The following is a 23,649-nucleotide window of genomic DNA, read 5'->3' on the forward strand; positions in this document are numbered from 1 at the left end:
GGGTCCCAGAGGTGGGCAGCGACTTCGCTTCTACAGAGGTTCGCACCTCTTAACCCTTTTCTTACAGACACCTTACCCAGCCATCCGCACACCCACGCCTCCTTTTTTTTCTGGATAGCGGCACTGCCTGGCTGGGATTCCAGTCCAGGTTCCAATGCCTCTGGGGACTCTGAACAAGGGTCTGGGCTGCAGCTCCACGTCGGAGTTAGAACTGGACCTGGGAACTCGCCCAAGATACAATTATGTTGAAAAGAAAACCAAGGCGGAGAGAACCCACATCAGGTTTTAAATGACTGGAAGAGCCCAGCTACAGGCTGGCCAGGTTAGCCCCGTAGACCGCCCCCCACCCCTTGCAGTCAAGCGTTTGGTTGCCCCACAACACCTTTCTTGGGGCGCAGCGATGGGCCAGACTGGGTCCCGACTGTGAGGCGCCAGTCCGGGACCCACCAGCAACCCTCGGACAGAGGATGCCACTCCCGGTGGGCATCGCCAGTGGTGAGAGTAAAAGCCAGATTGACAGGGAAGCTACTATCCAGGTCTTCTCCGACGCCTCTTCCCAGCTCCAGGGGCGCCCCACTGCCTGTGTTTCTCGTCTCTTCATTTAACCATCCCAGGTCCGTGCTGAGAGCTGCCGTGGCCCCTGCACGCCAGGCGAGTCGCTGGGCCGCCGCTTCCGGGCGCCAGAGGGACCCCGCGACCAGGACGCCGCTGTCCTGGGCTTTGGTGCAGGGAGGGAGTGTGGGGCTCCGGCTCCAGCCGGTCCACCGTCCGGTACAGGGCGCAGGAACGCAGCGGCTAGCATCTGGGCGCGCCCTAGTTCCCCCTGAGGCCCCAGGACTAGCCTCCCGACGCTCTGCACCGGACGTGCACTGGCAGAACTAGGAATTACCCACTCCAGGGGCGCTGCGCTGCTGGGCGACGTCTGCCCCCAACTCCCAGCTTGGTGCGGACGGACGCGGGGACCCCGCGCAGGCCTAGCGCTTCGACCCGGGCGGCGCCTCCCCCACGCGTCTAACGCGAAGCAGTTCCCGGCCTGGCCCTGCGGCGAGGCTATCCCCACTCAGAGTACGTGGGCGCAAGAGACTAGCCTGGCCCTTCCCCGGCAGGTGTGTAGGGGGAGCTGGGCGCTTAGCTCAATTTTTTTATCTTGAGCCCCAGGAGTGGCCCAAGACTCCGAATTTTACCATCCAGGAGACCTAGGTGGCCTGGTACTTTCACATTTGGGTGCTGAGGGTGCCTCACCCTTTGATGGAGGATGATGGGAGCGGGGATGGGAGGCGTGGCTCAAAGAGAAGAAAGGGTCCTGGGCTCCTGTCCAGGGACGGCAAGACCTTTGGGATCTGTGGAGCCCAGTCAAGGGTACAGCCCATTCGGCCACCATCGCTAAGTGCTCAGTCCACCTGGAGGCGCTATGCAGACCCCTATGGGAGCTGCCCGGCCTGCGTGAGCAACCACACTAGAAGAGGCCTCTCTAAATCCTTTCCAGAGGGTTCTCAGGATCCTAGGTAGGATCTACCCTGGTCATTATAAAGTTGGCTCTGCCTTTCATTGTTTTGACTGTCTGGTAACCCAGAGCGTCTGGGGAAAGGAATAGAGGTCCACTTTATCCAAAACCATTAGAAAGGAAAGCCAGGAAGCTGGTGGAGGGTGTGCTCCTCTGGCTACTTACATGAAGACAGGCTTTTCTCAGCCTGGCCCGGGCACCACATCCCAGAGCCCGGAGCTGTGCTGAGAAATATTCGGTCTGTGGATACAGCGGGGAACCTGGGGCTGGGAAGCCTTAGGGTCTAGCACAGAGCTGTAGGGTTTTCCCACCTTGTCCATGCAAACCCCATCGACAGCTGCAGAACAGAGACGTAAAAAATAACAAGGAAGCGATGCGTTTAGAGTGTTAGTTTTTATTATAATTATTTAATTATAATTTTATAGAATTTAAGGCTCGATGATGGCTGTGTTAACCAGTCTGCAGACTTGCTGAAGACTGAACAGTCAGCTGGCCTGGGTTCAGCACAACACTGAGGGAGGCAGCAGCTCTCACATGGTATAGGCCAGTGAGCATGAGGTAAATTCTGTTTGCAAGCTGATATTTGGTGCCAGGGTGGAAAGGGTGGGTGTACTCAGGAGGACTACACAGGGAAGGCACACCATGCTCTGAGGACAGCAATACCCAAAAGGGCCTTTACCCACTGGGGAGTGGGAACTCACACCGGTGTACCCCAAGCCCCACCCTGCAGCATGGCCATGGTTGTGAGCAAGACAGGCACCGGGCATCACCACCCTCATCTGCACAGACCTTCCTGGAGGCCGACATATGTAGATGGCAGGTGGTTCTAAAACAGTGCCTGACAGGGGCATCCCCAACCCCTGCCCCTGGGCCCTTCTAGCGTGAAGGTCCACTGTATGCTTTAGGAAAGTTAGTCCTGCTGGGGAAAACCTGGGAGTGGGTAGAGGGAAGCCTATTCCTCCCTTCCCAAGGAAAGAAGTCCAGATCTCAATAGCCACTGGGACACAGGGCAAGTTGGCATAGAACCATGTGCAAACAAACCCTTTTGGGGGCATCTATGTCTGCCATAGTAGATGTTTCGACATCCCATTTTGGGTGGGGAATGCCCTGCATAGGAGAAAGCACTTAGCTTTCTCCTTGCCCCCATTCCCGTGCTTTTGGGGGCTGACTGTCTTGGCCACACTGCCTACGGTATTGTTTCTTCTCTGGCCTGCACAGACACCACTGACACGCTCTATGTAGCTGCACTCCTCACACAAAGTTGGGGAGACAGTATCCACAGACAGCAAAAACCGGTGGGCTCCTTACGGCCACCAGCAACAATTCTACTGGGAACATAGGCAGCTGAGCCTTGAAGACAGGCAGGATCTGTGAAACTTTTCCTTCCCCTTGGGACTGAGGGGGTGGGGTGGGATGGGGTGGGGTGACTCTGATAGAAGCCAGCCTCACAGGTCTCTGAGTCACAGCCTCAGCCTACCTGTGCCTCAGAGTCACTCTCCTGACAGGGCCTCACCCACCGGCATGCAGCATGCAGGGGACCTGCTCCCTGGCTGTTCTGGGAAAGGTCTCTCCCTCTGTCCTCTTCATGGACAGATCTGTGACCTTCACCTTATCTGACAGACAAGAAGTTGTTGTGCTTTTAATTTTAGAAAATAGAACAGGAAATTTATTATTGGATTGGAGAGTTGGCTTAGTGGTTGAGGGTGTTTTGCTCTTCCAGTGGACTAGAATTTGGTTCCCAGCACGAATGACAAGTGGCTCACAACTGCCTGTAACTCCAGTTCCAGGAAACCCATCATCTCATGTACCACCGCATGGGCAGCTTAGCCATGAGTGTATATGAACACACATCTATGCGTGTGCAGGCACACACACACACATACACACACATACACACACACGCATGAACACACACGCACACACACGCACAGATCTAGTAATGAACAATTCTAACTGCTGAGCCTTTGCCAGCCCCTGGCTGTCCTTTCTCCAATCCTCCTTCTGTAATACTCATGTGTCTGGTTAAGGAATGCTTTAGCTGTGGTTCTCATAGATGAAGAAATGAACGGAGACCCACCACAGGAGGTCTGGTGAGAACAGGATGGCTGTCAAGCCCTTCCATTCCAGTCAAGAGTCCCTGCCAGGCCGGGGAAGGCACTCACACTAAGGAGGCTGTGAGGGACAAGGGTTCAGCACATCCACAGCCAATATGTAGATGGGTGAGGCTTCCTGGGACTCTGGGCTCCAGGGCACCTCACTTATCTCTTCTGGCCTCCCTTACTGTTTGCACTCATTGTGAAAATACAAGGGAGCTGGTCCTGCTCGTGGGGGACTGAGCAGTTACAGGCAAGATTCCATTCCCCCCACCCCCAACCTCCAAACCTTGTGCCCTGCCAGGGTTCCCCCAGGAAGGGTCACCTTCACCTGAGCCCTTCTTCCTTTTGAGCCAGCTGCTGGCCCAATCTGGCTAGGTACAGAGACCTACATGCTCTCTCAGCCTGCCCTTCCCCTGTCCTCTTATTTACTGGGCCCAGTGTTAGGATCAGGGGTAGGAACTTGGCCTGGTCTTGTTTGTTGGTCCCAGTAAGCAGGCCTTTGAAGGTGGGGACGCAGTGCTGCCTGCCTGACTGTTGGAAGCAGAGGTTTCAGATGCCAGGCAAGATCTTGGGCATTTAGCACAGTGTAAACATTCCTAATGTTTGCTCCAAGTTTGGCAAATATTTCCAGAGCATCTGTCGAGGGCAGGCAAAGTGCCAGGGCCAGTGATGAATAAAATGTCGACCCCCCATCTCTGAGAGTGCTCCATCCTGTACAGCAGACAGATACAAGCACAGTGAGCCCTGTGGGCAGAAACTGACCAAGCCAGGAACAGGTCCGAGTGGTGTGGGGAAATAGAGTCCCCTGATCAGGTGAAGTGGGAGCACGTCTGGGAGAGTGTGGGAGGCACAGAGGTAGTTTGAACAATCAATACAGGTGCTATAGGTGTGGGTCAATGGAGGACTTGCTCAACATGCACAAGGCCCTGGGTTCAATCCCAAGACCATGCACTCTCACGTCAACACCCAGCATCATGAGCAATATAAGCAGGGAGTTTACTTTGTCAGTCATAAAACGCAAAACACATGTCCAAGGGGGATGTGGTAGAATCAGACAGACAGACTTTAGCTGGTTGGGGAGCTTGGCTGAGAGCCAGGGAATCATCTCATGAGTGCCCTGTCCTCCTCCAACAAACGAACAATAGCAGTCCCGGTCTCCGTCCCATGTCAGGGTTCTCTAAGATCCTGGAAGAATGAACTTGTGAGGTGACAGAAACCAGGAGGTTCTGCAGGAGTGGTGAGGAATTATGGCTGTAGTAGAGGCCAGGGAAGAAAGAGGTGAACTTGAGGACATCTTAGGGAATTGACAACAGTTTGGGACAGTTGGCTTTGGCTTGAGTTTGGATCAAAACGGACAGGCAATAACCTGAGAGATCTCCAGCTCTCTTCCTCTCCAGGGAGTGGTGGGGACGGATGCTGCCCACAGGGTAAGAAGGTATCAGCTGGGCAGGTTTGGAGGAAGAAAGTCCATTCAGTCCTAACCCAGAGCCTTGCCCTTCCTTAGGGGAATCTCAACCTCCTACGCTGTACTGAGCCAAAGTGGCCTTAGGGTGTTGGGGACATGAGGCTGACCCTGCGTCCTTGGAATGGAGGTATAGCCAAGTCAGGAGGGAGAGGCCACCCTGGAAGATAGTGGCATTAAACACTGGGAAGGAGTCCAACATTCGAAGGACCTTTAAAGCTCTCTGGTCTCTGCATTATAAGAAATAAGGACTGTAGCAGTGGACATGCTGCCAGGCATTTGTACAGTGCTTTCTGGAATTCAAAGTGCCTCCCGTGGTCATTCACCCTGCCCTTGTGATGAAGCAAGTGAGAATGGTGTGGGGTAAGCCCTGTGAACTCCAACCCACATTAGCGCTATCCCTTAGGTAAGATACTCCTTCTCATTCTCCAGATCTGGCTGGTGCGAAGGGACCCAGGGCCCTGCCAGCTCGCTGCGTGCGTCCTTGCGCATCAATTTTACCATCTGCCAAACACCAGGAGAGAGCACATGAAATATAAAATGAGTCGAGGCATAAAAGTGTTCCGGAATAAAAATGGCGTGTGCCGGCGAGGGATTACAGTCGCTACAAGGTCTGCGTATGGACGCCATCACTCACACCTGGGAGAGGGAACCCTGGGAGAGGGAAAGCGTGAGCTCCTTCTAGCAGGGAGCAGTGACACACCTCTTCACTTGGGAACAGGGTGGTCCTTGAGGACAGTATGGTAATTGGGATGAGGCTGAAGGCCTCCCTGGAGCCATCCACAACTCTAGGTGGATGGCACATGTCAGAATAAAGGCACAGCTCAAGTAAACTCCTGGGCTCCCTGATTGACTTCCTCTTTTGTCGCTTACCCAGGAAGTAGCCCAGCTGGTGGGCCTCTGGTGTTCTGCCCATCTTGGAAGGAGGCAGTCTAGTAAATGTGCGGAAGGAATGGATTCCAGGAAAGCAGGACCTGGCTTTCAGAGTCCGCTCATTCAGCCACTTACCGGATGAGTAGTCTTCAGGGGCCTGCTGCGTGCCAGGAACTCCTCCGAACCCTGGAGATGAGACAGGAGCGAGCTTTCTGGCTATTTTTCGTTTTAATTGATGGATAGAATTTTCCCGGTTTTGAGTTTCTCTTTGGAGTACTTCTCTTAAGACATGAGCATCCGCTGCCTGTAATCATCAGAGGATGTCTAAAGGGCAGCATGGGGATGGGTCCGAAGCTGGACTCCAATGGCTTAGAGTTCCGGAGTTCGTGATTCAGTAGGGTCTTAGAGGGAGTCCTTTGGCTCTTTGCCAGCCTCTGTTCTGACTGAAGGAGGGAAGAAGTGATACGACAGGTATGGTCTGGCTCATATTGAAGTCCACGGCGAGTTGGAGCAGTGTGGGGCAGAGGAGGGAGGCTCTGTGTAAGCCCTGGGGTCTCCGTCTGTCTCCTCAGCTTCAACTTGACTCCAGTTAGAATATGAATCAGACAGGGGTGAAGAGGCACTCAGTGGAATGCCAGGCACACGGCAAGCGTCAGTCAAGTGGGTAAGTGTAGCTATCCCAGGATAGGGTGTTGTTGGCTCAGCAGGGCCAGGCCAGGGAGGGTCCCAAAGCCAGGTAGGAAGCTGGCCGGTGAGCAGAGGGTCAGGGCTCACTTCTCTGCACCTTCTGCTGATTCAGCGTCTGAAACTGCTTAAACATCTCAAAGGAGCGAGAGACACGCTAGTGGGATTTTGCTTGGTGTTGTCTCTACGTTCTCAAGTCCTTTCCTGGGGGTAATTTCTATTTCCCCACACTGACCAGAAACAACTCCCCAACAAGAGCCTGTAGATGCCTGGCAATGAGCCAGCCTCAGCTACCTCCTCACCGACTTTCTCCAGGTACCTCCTTAAATCTCTCTTGCCACCCTGTAGCATAGTAAGACAAGCCCCACCCACCCACCCAACGTGTCCATTACTTGCCATGGAGAGTCACCAAGTGCTGTCCACCAGGTGGACACGGAATGGTGCTGGTCACATCAGGTAGGGCAGGGAGGGCCTGCCACTGCTGCCCTGTTACCACAAGAAGGAAGTGGACTGAATGACAGAGGATTTGGGAGTGTAAGGACCCTCAGGGCTGAGGAGGCCCTGTGGCCCCCATCCCCCAAAAAGGAAGGTTGGAGCTCCCAACTTCTTATTCCCCGACCTTAGCTGCACTTCCACCCTGAAGTACGGTCAAGTGACAGGGTGTCCATGCCTGTGACCAATGGCATGGAGAACCATGTCTCTCCCACCTCAGCAAATCCCTGTGGACTGAATGGTCATGGAAAGTCACCACAGGGGTGAGCTCTAACTGCCTCAGGAGGCCCATGGGCCCATGTACCCTGATGGTTCTCTCCATCTCTACTCTCCCATGCCTCATTCATGCTCACACTACTCCTCAGATGAGCCCCCACCAGCTTCAGGCCTGCCGTGGCAAACCCAGCCAAAGAGGGGGCATCTGGTGAACACGCAGCAGCTGCTGATCCAGGATAGGTCCCTACAGAAGCACAGTTCTAAAGCAGGAGGAAGAATTGTTTAGGTACCTGAAAGGGCTTGAAGGCTGACAGGTGCTCGGAAATAACCAGGGTGGGTGAGCGGGTGCTGAGAATTCAGACTCAGTGGTCAGCAGAGCTTCCCCGTAGACCATGTGGAAAGTTTCAGACCATGCTAGGACCCTGTGGAGCCTCAGGAAGACCTGGGATGGCTTGTAGCAGTACCTAGCAGGGAGCCCAATTGTGTGGTTAATGGTCAGGGATCAAGGTAGGGTAGGGAGAATACCCAAGATGATGCCATCTAGAGAGCCAAGACCTCACTCTAAGTTGCAAGGTTGATCAACATTTAGCCCATGGCTCTGTCTACAGCTCAGAGGCCCCATCTCCCCTTCATAAGCCTTTGGGCAAGCCTAGGCCCTTCAACCTGTCTACGTATCCTTTTAAAAAGTTATTTGTTTGTTTGCTTGTTATTTCTGAGACAAGGTCTCACTAGGTATCCCTGACTGGCCTAGAACAGAACTGGGTATGTGGACTAGGCTGGGCTTAAACTCACAGAGATCCGCAGGCTTCTGCCTCCCAGGAACTAGGATTAGATGCACTCTCCCACGCCTGCCTGGCCACCTTATTCTCTCATCACACCTATAATGAGGTAACCTTGGCCCTTTCCCAGCTCTTTGACCTCCTAAGATAGAGGCCAAAAGTAGTCTTGTCTAGACCTGCAAATTAACAGTAGCTTTGGGTGCCCACAGAGGTTGGCCTGGGTAGGAAGGCTCAGTGAGGGCTGAGTATATAGGCTGTACCTGAGACCAGAGACCCTCTGTGGTTGCTTTAGTCCCAAAGCCTTGGACAAGTCACTGCGACTTGGGAGCCTTGATTTCTTAACTCTGAGAGGGGCTTTCTCCACCTCCCAGGCAGAGGAGCCAGCGTATGACTTAGTTGGAAAGGCCAGAGTGTAGGGTGCTGGCTCAGGGGAGAGGGGCCAAGGAGGGGTCTGCTCTCCCATTGTTCTGGACAGGCCTGCCTGATCTCCTGGGAGGCTCTCACAAGATCCCTGCCTGCAGAGGCCAGGATGCTTCTCCTTCCGGGCCATGTTGTCCTGAGTGGCCTGGGAGCATCTGAGGGGAGAGGAAGTGCTGGTGTCTAGCCAGGGCTGGGAGAGACCTGGCCACCAGGAAGCTCACTCTCTCGTGGCCAGACTCTGGGTACTATGCATCGTTATAGCTAGGTATGGGTCCTGCTCTTGCAGTGGGGAAGAATCACAGGGTGTAATGCCCAGCGGGAGGCATTTTAGGTCTCGCCCATGGCCCCTTTGAGTAGGGGGTGCTTGGGAGTGCAGGTGGGAGCGACAGAAGGCGACAGGAGCCAAGCACATGGCTGGTGGAAATTGCTGCATCTCACTGCGGTATCTGTAAAGAGTCTTAAATACTCATCTGTGCTAGAGCTCTCTCTCTCTCTCTCTCTCTATCTCTCTCTCTCTCTCTCTCTCTCTCTCTCTCTCTCTCTCTCATTCTTGCCCTCCCCCTAAGTACACACATCTCTCCCTTCATCATTTTGCCTCTCGGCATATGTATTATCTCTTTCTCTCTCCTGCCTCTTTGCTCCCTCCCAGCCCTCTCTTTCCCCTACACCCTGGGCATCACACCGCTCTCTCTCTCTCTCTCTCTCTCTCTCTCTCTCTCTCGCTCTCTCTCTCTCTCTCTCTCTCTCTCTCTCTCTCTCTCTCTCTCTCGTATTTGCTTCTGTGAAGTCATCGCCTTCTTCCTGTGACTGCCATTGGAGCTGACAACAATGAAAAGTGCCTGTTTTACACCCACTGGCCCAGCAGCTCTACAGAGGTGCAGAGCCTTTGATGCCAATAATTAATTTGGCTCCATATTGCATAACATCCTAAAAAGCTTTCTGGGGTGAGCTCCTGTGGGCCGGACACTGCAATCTCATCAATATTGCACCACACCGGGCACTACTCTTGTGTGGTTTCATTAAAAATTTAATTTGTGGTTTAAATCTACAGCGTTCGCCTTAAAAGGATGGAAGGCGGGGAGATAAGGGGAGGGACAGCTTTTCGGAGGATCGGAGGATGGGGCGAGTAGGTCTAGGAGAGAGGAATCCCATGCCCCAGGGGAGGGGGCCACCCCCATCTCATTGGCAAGTCTGCTTGCCTGCTTGTCTGATGCTGCCTGCTACAGGCAGGGTGATCAGACCATTCATAGAAAATATTTCTCCACTGTTCTTTTTATTTATTTATTTATTTTTTCACGAAAGCTGTTCCTGGGAACCCAGGCTCTGAGGAGGGCCAAGTATCAGTCTCTTTTCTCTTGGAGACTGTGTCTTCTGTGACCCTTCAGAACTAAGGACAGAGGCTCAGCCTTCCCCCTCTCCCCCCTCCCCCTCCCCCTCTCCCTGCCCCTCCCCTGCCCCTCCCCTGCCCCTTCCCCACCCCTCCCCCTCCCTCCTGCCCCTCCCCCTCCCTCCTGCCCCCTCCCTCCTGCCCTTCCCCTTCCCTCCTGCCCCCTGCCCCCTCCCCCCACCTCTCCCTCTTCCCCTGTCCCCTCCCCCCTCTCCCCCTGCCCCCTGCCCTGGCTGTGTGCCTGTCTCTGAAAGGTTCTTTGCCTCCCAGTTCAGGGTACCCCACCGACGACCGACGACCGTGGCAGCTCAGCCCATGATCACCACCACCCAGGTGTGGACATAGGTAGGCATGATGACAGAAACAGACCAGGAGACACACACTGGGAAACACTGGTGCCTGGAGAACCGGAGAACCACACGGCAAGCCGTGTCTTACTGCCTGTTCAGAGTCTGTAAGGTGAGTCTGTCTCCATGCAGCCTCACGCCCTCCCTTGATGGCAGCCCAGTGTGGTTCTTCCTTCCAGTGAGGGAGGAGGAACCACAGGAGCACTACAGTTCTGGGGGTGGGGGATGGAGGTAAAGGTGGGAGGGGCAAGCGTAGGGGGACACTTGGGGACTTAATGAAGCTGTCTGGGCTCTGCCCTGGGGACTCTCCTGTTGTCAATTGTTTCCTTTCCGGGGAAGCTGGGACTTGTGCATCCCAGCCATCTTCTGATATTGTTCCAGAGTGATTAAGTCAAGCCTCCTGGGGCCAGCTGGAGAGGGGACAAATTGCTTTGCAGAATTGATCTTCTGCTGAAGCGTTTAGCAGCCCAACCACCCTCAGCTGAGCCCACCTTTGTAGGCCACTGTGTGGGTGCCCTCCCCTCCTCCTCCCCTCTCCCTCCCCTCCCCCCTCCCCTCCCCTCTCCCTCACCTCCCCCTTCTCTCACTGTCCCACACAGACTCTCACTGGTACTTGTACTGACAGCAGGGTGCTGGGATTGGGTAAGGCACAGGAAGAAACACGAGGAGAGGTGCTAAACTAGCCCTAGTGGGGTGGCAAGGGGGTGTCTTGGCTTCTTACTGTATACAAGTCCTCTACTTCTTCCTAGGCAACAGGACAAGGCACACTGGCTTTGTCTGTGTTGTTCTTGGGACACTGTGTGAGCTGGGGTGACGGTGGGGGTGGGGTGGAGCCCTTGGACTCACAGTTGAAGCTGGGCTAACTGAGGAGTGAGCATGTGCCAAGCCAGTGGATGGAACCTTCTAGATGTAAGAGCCACATCCCAGTAATAAAGGAGTTGGTCCTTGTGGATGAATCGGGATGAGATAGCTCACTTAGGCATGGGTGTGCTCCCCTAAGGAGGATCCATGGTTCTGGGGCCATGGGTGTAGCACTCCTAAGTGTCTGCTTCTCCTTGTGCTCCAGCTTGGAACTGGGCGTGTCTCCCAGGCTGGGGGCCGCCCTGCTCACCTGTCCTGTGTCCTCAGACAAACCTACAAGATTCGTAGAATGCTCTTGGTGGGCAGAAGCACTCAGTAAACACAGCTGTCTTGGTTGTTCCTGCCTTTGAGGGGTTTGGTCACTGCCCAGTCTCTGGCAGCCCTGACCAGTTTGGTTTTGATTCTCATGCTCAACAGGTTAATAAAGAGCGAAGCAACATTTAAAACAAAACAAAACAAAAAACAGAGATTTGTTCCTGTGTCCACATTGGAAAGAGGAACAAAGAGTTCAGCTGTGCTCCAGTGTTCCCTGTCCAGATCCATGTTGGGTTTCGGCCATTAGGCTTAGGTTAGAATAGAAGGCAAGAGGTTTGCAGAGCTGAGAAGTCTTGGTCCAGGTGTGGCCCCGCCCATCACTGTCTCTGCTCTAGGCTCTTGCAAAGTTGTCTGACAAGTTGTTAGAATGGTATAGAGCCACTTTCCAAATGACAGGATCTCCTGGCTGGCACCAGGCACCACCAGCTTTTCCCCTTTCCCAGCCAGAAATTCCTAGGGTAGTCCCAACGCCTGGCAGACTATTGGGTTCAACAGTCTGAGAGCCAAACGGAGCAGGGCTAGAAAGGTCTTACATCTTCATTCCACCAAGGCGGTCACTCACAACACAGGGTTCTCAGGCAGGTAAATAAGCAACAGTCGTCCCAGGCTCCACAGGCTCTGACAGGGCTGGTAAGGGACAGGAAGGAAGAGGTACTCAGAGCAGCAGCACTGTGGGGTCATTGCACTCTAGCCCGTCTGGTTTTGCTTTACTTTGTTTGTTTTGAGGCAGGGTCTTACTACTATGTAACCTTGGCTGGCCTGTGGCTGTTTTTCTTTTTTAAGTCTCTCTCTTTTTTAATTTATAACTTAAACTCTGTATTAGCTGCCTCAGCCATTTTTAAGTTCACTGTCAGGGAGAGCAAGTCCAGCTCCATTGCTATGCAGCCACCACCTCGGTTCACCTCTGGAACATTTCCATCTTCCCAAACTGACGCCTTGTCCCACTAAACACCAGCTTCCCACATCCAACCCCAGTCTCCAGGAGCTTCCATTCTTCCTCCCAGCTCTAGAATGCTCAACGCTCCAGGGACTGTACCCCACAACCACACAGCACAAGCCCCCTTGCCAGTGCCTTTTACCCTAGTGCAAATCCTCTCGTGGGTGGGCCAGCCCTGATTGTGATTCCCCTGGCTGACGGCAGCGTTTGCTTCAATGTATCCATTATAGAGCAGACATGCCGGTCCACACAGTCTACCTGCTTTGCCCAGATGCAGATGAGGAGACCAGACCCGGGTTCAGGAGTTTATCTTGGATATTGGCCTCTTCCAATCAGAGTCTGCTGGCTCCTCCAGCCATACTCTCCCCGGCCCAGCTTTTCTGAGCATAGTCACGGTCTGGCATTCCCAAAAGCTATCTGAAAGGGGTGAACTGTCACAGGGACGCCGAGAAGTGCCACTGATGTTTAGAAAGTGTTCTGACACTCTGAAGGCAAGCCGGTGGGTCTCCCCTGTGTGGCCAGGTCTCCAGCTCTTAAGAGACCAGCTGAGGGGCTGGGGATTTAGCTCAGTGGTAGAGCGCTTACCTAGGAAGCGCAAGGCCCTGGGTTCGCTCCCCAGCTCCGGGAAAAAAAAGAACCAAAAAAAAAAAAAAAAAAAAGAGACCAGCTGAGGGGGCTGGAGAGATGGCTCAGCGGTTAAGAGCACTGACTGCTCTTCCAGAGGTCCTGAGTTCAATTCCCAGCAACTACATCGTGTCTCACAATCATCTGTAATGGGATCTAATGCCCTCTTCTGGTGTGTCTGAAGACAGTGTATTCACATATATAAAATAATAAATAAATAAATCTTTAAGAGACCAGCTGAGCACACAGTAGTCTACCTCAGTTCTGAAACTAATTCCCCGGAGTCACCACAGGCCCCAAATGCCGGGCTAGTAATCATTGTGATTGGTTTCAAAGGTTGTTGTGCTGGTGAGAGGCACCCAGCTCCTGTGCTTTCCTTGTACCCTGAAGCAGTTGCCAACCCAGAAGGCCCCAAACCCATTATTTAAGTTTGGGGGTCCCTCCACGATGTGGCTGGTCAAATCGTCTCTGTGGTTAACTCAGTCTCCGGTCCTTCTGTGGCTTTGGATGTCACTGAGACACAAGTGACTCTGGTCAGGGCATTTCACATCTTCCAGGTGGCTTTCTCTTTTCCTTGTGACATGGCCACTGGGTCTCTGAGGAGTCGCCCACTGACCACATGACCTAGGAGAGAACGAGAAGGCGACCTTGCCATTATGGGCAGCCTGTCTCAGGCTTTTGTGTCAGGCTGCCTCAGCCAGGATCCTAACAGATAAGGGTCCCCAGCGCTCAGCTCCTGCTGCTTCCCAGTTTCCGTTTGGCCTTCCAGGCCACAGGTGCCTTTCCAACAAGGTCCTGTCTGCATGAGCCAGCCCCAGGTGGCTTTTGTTCTGCCAGCTTCAATGGCCTGGTGGAGGAAGCCATTCAAGCTATTATGGCCCTGCATATCGGAGCTGGGAAAACAGGCAAAGGAAAAGGTTGTTTGTATGGTGTGTGGAAGGCACAAGGACTCCTCCATGGGTACCTTGTGTTTGAGAGGCTGCGTAGTGGTGCATCCTTTAATCTCAGCACTCAGGAGGTAGAGGCAGGGGCATGTATCTCTGTGTGTGAGTTTGAGGCCAGCCTGGTCTACATAGCAGGTTCCAGGCAGCCAGAGTTACCCAGTGAAGTCTGTCTTTAAAACAAAGCAGAGGTTTAAAGGGGCATCGTGCCCTCTCCCGAGCCTTGGTTTGAGTCCTGACAGATTCTCTCCTGCTGTGAGTCCATGCGCCTTTCATGTCTGAATGTCAGTGAGCACAGGACAGGCAGAAGCCCAGTCCACTGTTACACTGGATGGATTCTCAGCCTCCCTTCATTGGCCCATCCACAAAGCCCACAGGGCACCATGGCCTCAACACAGCTGAGGCTCAGGCCACCTGTTCAGCCCCTCCTAACGCCCCCAGCTGCCTTCCTGCCCTCTCAGAGGTATCTCCATAGAGCCAAGTGTAGGCTCTTGAGTCTCCAGCTTCCAAAATTCCTGTGGTCAAGACCCTGACTGCTTTCGATTGTTTCCGGAGTGTTTTGCTACTGGGAAGCCTCAAGCCACTCCACAGAGGGACATAAATAAAGGCAATAACTCGGCCATCCAAAGGCTTTGCACAGCACTTTCGCCCCAGCACCTTGGCACACTGTGGGGCAGCCCTCAGCCAAGATGGGGAAGGAAGGGAATCTCCATCTCTGGGTCAGGTGCTCCTGTGCTCTGCAGCCGGGGGCCAGGCGCTGAGAGGGGTGGCTCACCCCTGGGATACCACACAGACCGAGGGAGGAGGTGAAGAGGTGAGGTGACTGCCAAGTGCTGTACCCCACACCCTCTTTCCTTCAACCTCTGCCAGACATAGGCATGCAGATAGGACGCCCAAGGTAAAATCCCAGGGCCAGGGAGAGGCAGTATCCTTTAGGATGGACTGCTGTAGACTTTACCACTCAGTCCCTATGAATAAGGTAGAGATGCCAATGGCCTTAGCCTTGGCTCCTGGGGTTCTGCTCTCAGAGCCCCCAGCCCCCAAGGCCTCAGCTGGGTCATGTCAGGATTGTCCCTTGTCAGCAGTGGGGCCCCCATGTGCAGAGGATTGCTCCTACCCAAGTTCTGATGGACCTGGGAGTCAAACCTCACCCTAGGGCAAAGTTGGCAATAAAACACTGCCTGATCACAACCGTCAGTGGGGTATGGGGAAATGGAACATCGACCCAGGAGGAATGACCCAGGAGGAATGTCTTCTGCTCTGCCGTGGCAGGGATAGCTTCAAGGCACTTCATGAACGAGCAATTGAAACTGTGCGGGGCGGGCATTCATTGAAGACCCTTAGCTGTGACCTTGTAGTTCTCAACAGGGTGATGTGCTTTGGGTGTTGCCCCAGGAGGCTACTGGGAACCTATGAGCTTCAGGAAGGGCAGGCAGGACAGCGATCTGGAAGCATCCACGAGGAGCTGCAGAGGAGGAAGGAGGACACTGTAGGAGGTCGTGAGGAGCTGTGAAGGGAGGCACTGGAGCCATGGAGGAGGGGTCTCTAGGGGAGTGTCATATTTAGGTCTGAGGGGACAATACCCCCCATCTGTGGGTTTGCTCCAGCTGTGTGTTCTGTAGGAAGAGAGCAGGGAGAATCAGGGATTGAGGCAGCACAGGAGTTCTCCATGCAGGGTGAACACAGGGAAGGTTCTGTACCTTCTCTTGCTTCCTGCTGTCCAATTGGAGTCTATCTGAGGCTCTGGGCCCCAAGAGCCAGAAGGCAGGTGAGGTTGAACAGAGCCAGCCAACCACTCTGACCCAGCCACCTTCCCTGAGGCCAGAAGACTCTCAGCTCCCTTCACAGTGGTGAATAATTGGGTTTTATGTGCCCCTTCAGGCTGACCTACATGTTCCAGTACCCGTCTCCCTTGCCTGAATGTGCACCAGATGGTCTGAGACCACCAGGCCTCCCAGCCTTGTCAACCACCCCGGTTTCTCTCAGCAAGATCAAGCTGGCACGGAGGCGTTAATCCAGGAGTCGGACACCTGCACGGGCCCTTCCCACTCTGCCAGTCTCTGGGAATAGAAAAGGACATCCCAAGACAATGGGACCCTGTATGGCACCCTGGACATCTCAGCCACTCCTGGGGGAGGGGGGGGCAGAGACTGTGTGAGCATTGCCTAGACACTGTGTCCCTGGTGTGAGGGAGGAGGAACTGGGGTCTCTAAGGATGGACTCTTCATTTGCAGGTTGACAATGCAAGATGCAGAGAGGCTGGGGAGGGGGGTGGTGAACTTACAAAGGTGCCTCAGGCACCAGCCTGGCATCAGATGACACCATGTGTCTGCCTATCTCCTGCCCTCTGGCCAACAGGACAGAAAGACAAGGAGTACAGGCAGAATATCCTCTTGAGCTCAGCAGTGTCTGGGAGGCACAAGCGGGGTTGGGGGGGGTGGGACACCCATTTTCAGCCAAAATAGGGCCCTGCCCTAGGTCCCTCATATGCTTGAGAGCTCAGGATCCTTCCTCATCGGCCTGACCCCAGCATGTTCCTTCCTCAGCTCAGTCTGTGCAGGGGCCTCCTTCTGGCTCCAGGGGAGAGATGCTCATTAGATTTATACGCAGACATTTCAGGAGTGAAGGAAGATAGGGTTCCAAACCTTGTCCCTCAGCAGGTCACCCCTCTGGTACCTTCACCATCTGTCTTCTCTGATTCGGTAAGGAGGCGTGTGCCTGTTAAGGTTCTGACAGATCCCAGCTTGTTTTTCAAGACCTTGTCAGCGGGAGCCGGCCAGGGAAGCAGGTGCGTTTAATAAAGATGGTTCTCCCTGTTCTAGACAGGCTGAGGCCTCCCAGGACGATTTCTGGTGATCTTTTTGGGAGAGGGGGGCCTCAGAAGGGCCGGAAGGGGATGGAGGTGAGTCTATGTTAAAAAGTAAGAGCAGAGTGAGCTGACCAAGGACCTTTGGGAGATCCCGTGAGTGACATCAAACAGCTGTTTCTCACCCGCAGCCTCCAAACCCCTTGCCCTCCCCGAGCCCCAGGTTCTGGCTGTGGATGTGCCTCTGGTATGTTTCACTCTCTCCGAGCACAAAAGCGTGAGGTCTGCCCTGCGAGGCTGTATGAATAATAGAACTGAAATCAGCCCCAGTTAAAAATAGATCTTCTTCTTAATAAATATTTCAGGGACCGTCTTTAGGATACACTGACTGAGGAGCTAAGGCAAACCCTGTTATCGAACCCAGGGAATGTATGAAAGGCTGAGAGGGCCAGCTCAGCCATTGTGTGGGGTGTTGAGGCTCCTGCCTCACATCCGCCCACGCGCAGGTGACGTGTGCAGCAGACAGCGCACACAGAGGCAGCCAAGTACGTTGCCAGGAGCGGCTGAGGAGCTTTGGGGCATGTTAGTCACCTGTGAATTGTATGGCGGCAAATCAATTACAAAATGCTCTCGGCTGGTGAGACTTGGAGTTCAGAAAAGTCAAAAGCTGATTCCTCTGTGCCAGCTGTGTGGTAAGACTTCCACCATGAGCGGAAGCCGGGGGCTTGGGAAACCCGGCGGACAGAGAGAGAGAGAGAGAATCTGGGTTGGGAGGCGGAGGCTATTGGAGTTTAAAATACTGGCCCATTTAAGAAAACTTTGCAAACTCAAAACAATCTTAAAGGTCTGCATTAATTAGGAAGTATGATCTAAACAAGCCAAGTGATTTTGAGTAATTTATGGAAATGCCACAAAGCCTTGACACCCTTTGAGAAGAGGGAAACAATTGAGAATTGCCCCTCCCCCCCCAGATTGGCCAGCAGTCGATGTGGGAGGGGCCAGCCTATTGCGGTTGGTGCTACGTCTGGGTAGATGGTCCTTGGAGTATAAAGAAAAACAAATGGAGCTCATCAGACTCCTCCAGGGCCTCTACAACAGCTCCAGCCTCCACATTCCTACTCAGTTTGAGTTCCTTCCGTCTTCCTTGAGTGGCAGTGTGTGACCTGAAAAGTTTCAAGATGAAATTAACCCTCCCAACCCCGACCCAGACTTGTTGTTTATGTTCCAGTGTTTTAAAACAGGACAGAAAGCCTGACTAAGACACCCTCCTCCAATAAGCTTCTCCTGGAAGATGGGCAGGTAGAAAGTACTGGAGGTTGCCCGGCATGAGGGCCACTTCACAGCGATCCTCATTTGGACCCCCAGAGGAAGGGTGGGGGAGTCCTTGTTTGACAGACTGAAATTATATGCTTGTCGGTCATATCTGCAAGCCTGTAGCAGATAAAGACCATAAACAATTCCAGGGGCAATTCCAAAAAAAAAAAAAAAAAAAGGACCGAAAGCAAAGTTCAGGACCACAGGACGGACAAACAACAAAAAACTACACAAAGCTACATAAAGGACAACATTTAAGTGGGGCTGGCTTACTGGTTCTGAGGTTCAGTCCATTATCACATCGTGAAGCTTGGCAGCATCCAGGCAGGCGTGGTGCTGGAGGAATTGAGAGTTCTATATCTTGTTCAGAAGGCAAACAGGAGAAGACTGGCTCCCAGGAGGCTAGGAGGAGGGTCTCAAAGTCAATCCCCACAGGGACATACTTCCTCCAACATACCTTGTAATAGTGCCACTCCCTGGGCCAATCAAATACAAACCACCACACTATCTATCCACCACTCACCCACCCACCAGACATTTACTAACCACCCAATGACCCATCCACCCTCTACCTACCATCCATCCATCCATCTACCCATTGACCCAGATATACACCATTCATCTATCCATCAATTCCTTCAACTGGGCATCCATCTTCCAATGTTCACCTATCTATCACCTATGTACCTACTCATCCCCATCTCCCTGGCTGAGGAACTAGAGTCTCCAATCTCTCAGAGACCCCAGCTGGACTAATAAGCTTATTGTTGGGAATTTTCCTACAGAGTTGTCCTTTATAAGAGTTGCCTGGGTGATGGTGTCTGTTTACAGCGGTAAAACCCTAAGATAGAAGTTAATAGAAGGATGCTGGGTGGATAGGCGATAAGCCGATGTGTAAGTGGATAGGCCAATGAGAAGATAGATGGATGGATAGATGAGTGGATGGATGGATGAATGAGTGGATAGGTGGGTAGATGGATCAATGGTTGAATGGATGGATGAGTGGATGGTTGAATAGAGGCATTAGACTCCAAATGGACACTTGATCACAGAATAAGATGTGAGGTCACTCTCCTCTTATTCTAGGGGTTGTGCCTATAACGTAACATGTGCTCTCTACTTCAGTTCTCCCCATTCTCTACTCAGATTCTCAATTATTAATCCTGGAAAGACTGACCTTGTGGAGCAAGAGAGGAGTGGGGGACCAGGTCTATGGAGAACAGACAGGGGTCAGCCTAGGAGGAGAGGTCTGCATCTCCCATAAGGCATGGTTCCAGGGGCTCTGAAGACAGACTGGGTTGTAGTTACTCTTCCATTGCTGTGAAGAGGCACCATGATCGACAGAGGCAATTTAAAGAAAAAGGAGTTTACTGGGGATTACAGTTCCAGAGGGTGAGTCATGACCATCATGGCAGGGAGCATGATGGCAGGGAGATAGGCATGATGTTAGCTGAGAGCTTATATTCTGAAGAGGAAGAGGAGGAGGAAGAAGAAGAGGAGGAGGAAGAGGAGGAGGAGGAGGAGGAAGAGGAGAACACTAACACACCTCCTCCAACAAGGCCATATTTTCTAATCCTTCCAAAACAGTTCCACCAACTGTGGACCAAGCATTCACATATATGAGCCTATGGAAGCCATTCTTATTAAAATACTACAATTAGTAAGCTAGGAGCAGCTCAGGATGCTCATACACAAAGGTGGATGTTTGAAACTTAGAAAACATAAACCAGTCTATCCACACGTTTCTTCTCAGCGCCCACTGAGGCTCTAGTCATCCAGATGAGGTGAGGAAAAAAAAATTCAAAGACAAAAAAATGACAGAGAGGATATTGAAAAAAGACACCACTATATCTGCATTTGTTTTAGGGTTGGGTGTTTTTTTTTTTTTTTTTTTTTTGAAAGACGTATGTAAGAGGAAAAAAATCATGAAATGCTTTCATTTCTCTGTGATTGAGCAAGCTCTTAAAATATTAAAGTATTGCTTAATAATTGATCAGAACTAACCTCACTGGAGCCAATCAACCATTTGGCAGGATCGCTTTAAACTTTTAGGGGCTTTTAGCCCCCCTGGCTTCTAACCTTCCTCTTGTCTGATTCATTCAGGGCTGAGCAACGCTTCACTCTGGTAGGTGCATGATGTCACACTGTTGCCATAGAACTGTGAGGTGGCTGCCTGGAGGTGGATTAAAAACAAAGGGAAGCCCCAGCAAGCCTAAGGGACGGTTGAGAGGGCTGTGGGAGAAGCCCATCATACTGGCCTCGCTGTCTAAGACTCAGGCTAGGAGTCAGGGAGAGTGGCTTTGTGCCTCACAGCTCCATTTACGTCAGACTTTGCCATGAGATGACAGTTATGCCTGCCTGCCTGGATGATAATTGTGATGGGTGAAACTGTGGTATGATTGGATTGGAGCATGGGTGCAGCCATCAGATGAGCCAGGTCTAAAACTCGACTGGTGAGTTATAGGATTTCTACCCTCAGGGGTTGAGGATTTAGCTCAGTGGTAGAGCGCTTGCCTAGCAAGCACAAGGCCCTGGGTTCGGTCTCCAGCTCCGGAAAAAAAAAAAAAAAAAAAGATTTCTACCCTCAAACCTTCAATCCCAGCACTCAGGAGGCAGAGACAGGCAGATCTCTGTGAGTTCAAGTAGAGCCTGGTCTACAAAGTTCCAGGACAGCCAAGGCTACACTGAAAAACCTTGTCTCAAAAACGAAACAAAACAAAAAAGTAAAACAACACAAAAGCCTCTCCTGTCCCTACCTCAGTGTCCTCCTTCACAAGCAAGGTGGGGGATGGAGGGGTGGGGGAGAAGGGGGGGGCTAGGTAAGACCATGTATTGATATTCTCTGCCACTACTGAGGTAAAGGCTCTGACAGCTCAGGGAGACTCTGAAATGAGAAGCAACTGTTCAGAGGGTATGTACACACCTCGAGGCCCTCAGGCTCCGAAATACCACTGGGAAAACCACAATAGAAGCCATACAACTATGAGGACTTAATGAGTAGATAAACCGAGTGTGGTCTGGCCATATCATGGAAAGTTATCCAGCCTGAAGATGGAATGACAACTCTGGCATGAGCCGCCCCATGTGGAGGTCACCTACCTCCTCCACATGTGGATTTACCCTGAGACCTGCAGAATGACAGTGACCTGGGTCAGACTCCAAAGGACAAATACCCTATGACTGCATCACAAGAGGTCCTCCGGAGTCCTCAAAGTTTGAGGCTGATGGGTTGGAGAGGTGGCTCTGGGGTTGCCATGGAAACATGAAGACCTGAGTGCAGATCCTAAGAACCGAGGGGCTGGAGAGATGGCTCAGTGGTTAAGAGCGCTGACTGCCCTTCCAGAGGTCCTGAGTTCAACTCTCAGCAACCACATGGCGGCTCACAACCATCTGTAATGGGATCTGATGCTCTTTTCTGGTGTGCATGAAGACAGCTACAGTCTACTTATATTATATAATAAAATGAGTCTTTAAAAAAAAACTTTAAGGGGTTGGGGATTTAGCTCAGTGGTAGAGCGCTTGCCTAGCAAGCGCAAGGCCCTGAGTTCGGTCCCCAGCTCCGAAAAAAAAAAAAAAAAAAAGAGGTGGAGCAAGCAACCAGTTGACAAGAAGGGAACATAGGATTACTAAGGAAAAAAACCTTAGCGAGTGAGGGGGAGTCGGGATGGGTAGAGAGATGTGCAGGAAGGAGAAAGGAGGGATGCTCAGTTTGAAGGAGTGTTTTTGAGAGAGGGGCATTGCTTCTGGGACATCAACTGCTGAGGAGGAAGGACAGCTGGATGCCTTCTCTGCCTTTCTGTGTTAGCAGGACTTTCACTCCAGCTTCTGGCTCCAGAGTCTTCCTTGGTAAAATCACTTGGTTCTGGTTTTTTTGTTGTTTTTTTTTAAAGAATTTACTTATTTTGTTTATATGAGTACATTGTCGCTGTCTTCAGACACACCAGAAGAGGGCATCGGATCCCCATTACAGATGGTTGTGAGCCACCATGTGGTTTGCTGGGAATTGAACCTCTGGAACCTCAGGACCTCTGGAAGAGCGGTCAGTGCTCTTAACCTCTGAGCCATCTCTCCAGCCTCCTTTCTTGCTAAAATCAAATGATGAGATTTTGTTAAAAACCAAGAAGGGAGGTAGTGAAAGGGTGAGAGAGAGAGAGAGGGAATAGCAAGCTGGGGGAAATGACTTAGTAAAGTCCTGACCATGGGGAGGAGCCAAGCCTGACTCCCAGCACACATACAAGGTCAAACAAAACTAAACAGGTTAAGGCCTCCTCCTGCTCTTCTTGGTTGGCTTCTATTCACAATTACTTTAGCAATCATCCAGTCCCCCAGGCCTATGTAAAGTACACATAATGGCCTTCTTGACTTTATTCTGTCATCTATCTGCTCAGTGTAGCTCTGGCTGGCCTTGAACTCACAGTCTTCCTGCCTCAGCCTCTGAGAGCTGGGATTACAGGTATGCACCACAATGCCTGGTTACTCCCCACCCACCTCTGCCTCTGTGTGCATTCAGCATGTTGGCTAAACCTGGAACCAGATGTCTCCCTCAATGGCCTGCTACCTTATCTCTTGAGGACAGAGTCTCTCACTGAGCCTGGAATCACTGAGTAAGCTAAACTGGCTGGCCACCCCCTCAAGCTCCTGTCACCACAATGCTGGGGTTATAGTTACTACACTTACATACTGCCACACCCAGCCCAGTCTGCTTTGCTTCTCTCTCTCTCTCTCTCTCTCTCTCTCTCTCTCTTTCTCTCTCTGGTTCATTTGTTATTGTTTTTGTTTCTTTAGAGATGGGACCTTTCTGTGTATCCCTGGTTATCCTAGAACTTGCTGTGTAGACCAGGCTGGCCTTGAACTCAGAGATCCTCCCACCTCTGCCTCCTGAGTGCTGGCATTAAAAATTCACACCACCACCATCCGACTTGTTTTTGTCTTTTAAATTTTGGGCTGGGAGTTGGCTCAGTGGTTAAGAGCCCTTCATGGTGGCTCACAACCATCTGTGATTCCAGTCCCCGAGGATTCTGGCCTCCAATGTGACTGTTGTCAGGTCCTCTGCAAGTGCAGTGCAAGCTCTTAACCACTCAGCCCTCTTTCCAGGACTCCACCCCTCAAGTTTGAGGCAAAGTCCATGACCTTGAGCTCCAGAGTCGTCTCCTGCTTCCACAGTCCAAGTGCTGGATTACAGGCATACACACACACACACACACACACACACACACACACACATGATCACACCTGGCTCTCTTTTGTCTTTTAAATGGCTTAAATAGGCCTGGTGCCATCTTGGGGTCCTTTGTATGTCAGGAAGGGAGGGGGTGGTTGCAGTGGAAAAATCCTGATGCATGTGATTTAATTAAGACCATTAACTTCCTCTGGCATTCAAGGCTAGCGGCACCCAGGAGAGTGGGCTCTGTAAACACAAGGCCAGCTCTTAACACTCTCCCTCCAGCGGGCACCTGACCAGGGACAGCCCAAGGAGCTTCACAGCCAGCCTGGAGGAAGAATCGTACATTCTTCTTTCCCTCTGAACTCTGCTCAGTTCATCACACCCTGCTGAGCAAACGTAGCTCACTGAAGTTTCAGAGCAAACACAG

General features: G+C 52.2%; 3 long non-coding RNA genes across 3 annotated transcripts; 2 read left to right on the forward strand and 1 right to left on the reverse strand.

Moving 5' to 3' along the window:
- Positions 1-2,956: 2,956 nt before the first annotated feature.
- Positions 2,957-5,895, forward strand: LOC134480727 (uncharacterized). Its single transcript, XR_010055489.1, has 2 exons — positions 2,957-4,413; positions 5,495-5,895. It is a non-coding gene; the product is annotated as an uncharacterized LOC134480727 (long non-coding RNA).
- Positions 5,896-10,162: 4,267 nt separating this feature from the next.
- Positions 10,163-18,241, forward strand: LOC134480915 (uncharacterized). The gene is made up of 2 exons (XR_010055914.1): positions 10,163-10,372; positions 15,820-18,241. It is a non-coding gene; the product is annotated as an uncharacterized LOC134480915 (long non-coding RNA).
- Positions 15,250-16,724, reverse strand: LOC134480916 (uncharacterized). Its single transcript, XR_010055915.1, has 2 exons — positions 16,584-16,724; positions 15,250-15,403 (listed from the first exon to the last, which is right to left on the reverse strand). It is a non-coding gene; the product is annotated as an uncharacterized LOC134480916 (long non-coding RNA).
- Positions 18,242-23,649: the final 5,408 nt, after the last annotated feature.

This window comes from Rattus norvegicus, chromosome 10 (genome assembly GCF_036323735.1).
Source record: "Rattus norvegicus strain BN/NHsdMcwi chromosome 10, GRCr8, whole genome shotgun sequence".
NCBI classification, from domain to species: domain Eukaryota; kingdom Metazoa; phylum Chordata; class Mammalia; order Rodentia; family Muridae; genus Rattus; species Rattus norvegicus.